Consider the following 3203-nt stretch of genomic DNA (forward strand, 5'->3'; position numbering starts at 1 on the left):
TAGGGAGTAACCAAAGTATAGACTTCATACGAGTGTTCGAGACCAGGAATGATGTTAAAGTGGAATCTGTGCTCTGAGCCAAACCTAGCACAGGCAGCTGCAAGGCGTGAGGAAGTGCATCTAGTACTGGAAGCTGCCCATTCCCGTGCAAGCAAGACGTGAGTCTGCCAACCTTCTGGACAGAGCGTAGAGTCTATCAAGCTCTTCGTAGTATTTTACACAGACAATTTTAATTTCAGGGCTAGAGCTCCTGGTTGTAATTAATTTTATTTGGCTTCAACTGAGCAAAGCAATGTTGCGCTCTCCTGAGATAAGGACGTATCTGTAGGAGCGTACGAATCGCAAAAGAATACCAGGTGTAACCAAACAATCCTTTATCGCTGGGCTGGCAGGGAGCCATGAGAACACGATAAGAGTGTGGTTACAGGTGGACTCGGCTCACCGCATCGTTGGGTGGGCTTTCAGAAGGGGGCTACAAAGTGGACCGTGTTTTCAGAAATGGCCCATTCTTTAAAAACTGGGTCATCTGGCCCTGGTGCTCGAGGAACACTGTAGTCTCTCCTGGTTGGAGAGCTCTGTATGGGAGGAATCCACATGCAGCACTATCTCAATGGAACACAAACATCTGGATCCATTCAGATGTTTCAACCCACCCTAGAATAAACAGCACATGCCACATGAAAGGCACCTGTATTTGCTCAGGGACTCTTGTTAAGGCAGAGGGGAGGCACCAGCACATAGAATGAAGCTGAAATCAATGGCAAAGACAGGAAAGTGTTTTATTTATTCGGGACCAAGGGTGATTTCTGTAATGCCTGAAGGATTAAAGAAAGCTTTTGCACATTTCAAAACTCCACAGACTGTCCACTTTACAGATATATTGAACTATTCCTTAAAGCAACATTCTGATTTACTACTTGCAGAGAAAGTCCATAGAATCATCCCTAAAGCATGAAGATAGAGGCAAACTGCAATTTAAACTTGTTACAATCAGAAAGGAGCGAAAAACAGTCAATTTCATCTGTTGGTCTATTGAGTTACTCCTAGGAGAAAGGCAATATGGATGTCAATCCCTGCGAGATCAGGAGCCCTTGACCCTAGTCCCCAGTGGACGAAGTGAAGTGACCAGAACACTTTGACCTGGATCTCCCACGCCAGATTGGTCAGCTTGGGTTTTATAGAAGGCAATCATCCTAGATCATGAGGGACAGCCCATGAATGATTGAGCTGACCAGATTCCCAGACCGATCGGTCAGGCCTGTGGCATCTAAAATAGAGAGCGCCCTTAAAAACAGGGAAGAGACTGGCCTAGAACCAGAAAATGTCCTACCTTGCCAGGCATGAATGAGAAAGCACGTAAAATCAGCATTCATGTCAAATGAGTTTTGTGAGCAATTAAATAGAGGAAATTGATTTAAGTGATTGTTGGATTGCTTTACATGGTGGCTATAAAGCATTCTGCGCTTCTGGTATTTTACCATCAACAACCTCCCATTGGAACACAAGTTCTAAAAGAGCAGTTTAACAAAAGGACGTTGGCTTCAGATTGGCAAAGTTATCCATTGCTTTTGTAGAGGGCTAGTTTCCCAGCAGCAATCAGCATTATCAATACCAATGAGCAGCAGTTTTCCTAAAAGCATGTGTCCAGTGTTGGGAGGGAGGGGGAACTTAAGACAACTTCAAGAGATCTAGAAGCCCAGCCAAGTGCTGCAGGACTGGATTTTCCAGGTTACCGACGCCTGCAGACTCCCCCAGCAGCAGCACAATTCTACTGGGCTTGAATTCAGACCCGGGAACAAGACTCCTGGCACTTTGAGGAAATAGAACCAGGCTCCCAGCTCAGCTGGTCCTTCATGGGCTGATGAGGGAAGGAAACCTGCCTCCTAATCCCTGTGCAATTCCGAGCAGTTCCCTGCTCACACCCTGCTTATCGCAGCCGCTCTCGGGAACCGGAGCGTGCCATTGCACACAGCACAGGCATTGTTGACCTTCAGGGTGGCTGGAGCCGAGCTTGAGTCAGTGTTTGTTGGGGGTGGAGGGGAAATCCCAGCTTCAGGATTGCCCTCCATGCAGCAGAAGGAAAAAAAAAAGATCCTTGTGCACTAGAAACAAAACACTAGTCTCCTTGGGAAACCAGCACCAACTAGAGAAAAGGAGGAATCCACAAACATTGACTCGGTTCTGACAATGTAGCCAGAGTCAGAGATAGATTTGTTGAGTGACAAGGTTAGCACAATTGCTCAGTGGGCTGGATTTACCCCACCCCCCACAGGGGGCAATTCCCAAAAAGATTCATGGAGGGGATGTTTCTAAGCCCCCCCCCCCCAATACAGGAGCTCCCAGCTCAGGGACCCGGCCCCTGCTGGAGGCAGGGCATGCCCAGCTTAAATCACACCAGAACCCCAACAAACTCAAAGGTTTGGCCAACATCATAGAAACGATAACTAGGCTGATGGAACAGGCTTCACCAACTGGTGAGATACCTTTTCAAGCTGAAGCAAGAGGCCTGAAGGGCACACAGCAGAGCTCCAGCCTGTCCAGATCTTGAAAACAGAACTGGGAGTTTGTTTTACTCATCTTCACCTAAACAGGCAGGCTGGAGCTTGAAGTGATCAAACCAGCAAAGATCTGGAAAGCAAGCTTAGTGTACTAATGGATACAACTGGTAGCTTTAAATCAACTCATTTCTGGTAGAATAGAAGCCCAAAGACCTTGCTCTAACAGCACACCAGCCTACTGCTTCATTCATTAAATAGTTACCAGGGGCACCAACAATTAAGACATTTGTTGGCAATACTTTTAAACCTGTTCATTTGCTACTGGCATAAGTTACACTTCTGCAACAGAGTACAGGAACAGCAAGTATTCCAACCCTACATTTTATTGGAGCTTGAATAAATGGGACAGGTTCAACTGAGCTACCCCATCCCCATTTACAGTTCGTTTGGTCTGCAAACACTTCAGCACACTGCTCTAAAATGCTCCTATAGGAGGTTAGGAGCATCATACCCAGCACAATAGACAAACCAGCTACACGAGATTGGTGTTTGAGTATGCTCCATTTTGGGGTTGTTTAAAAGCCTGTTAATGTAGCATAACGAAATGGGCCTTGTGCAAGCAGAGCTGAAATTAGGCTATAAGAATCAGGTGCAGAGAAAGCAAGGAGTCACATTGCTCAAGACTTTTATTTCAAAACATTCCCA

The sequence above is a fragment of the Atractosteus spatula genome, chromosome 25, assembly GCF_055471065.1.
Source record: "Atractosteus spatula isolate fAtrSpa1 chromosome 25, fAtrSpa1.hap1, whole genome shotgun sequence".
Classification (NCBI taxonomy): domain Eukaryota; kingdom Metazoa; phylum Chordata; class Actinopteri; order Semionotiformes; family Lepisosteidae; genus Atractosteus; species Atractosteus spatula.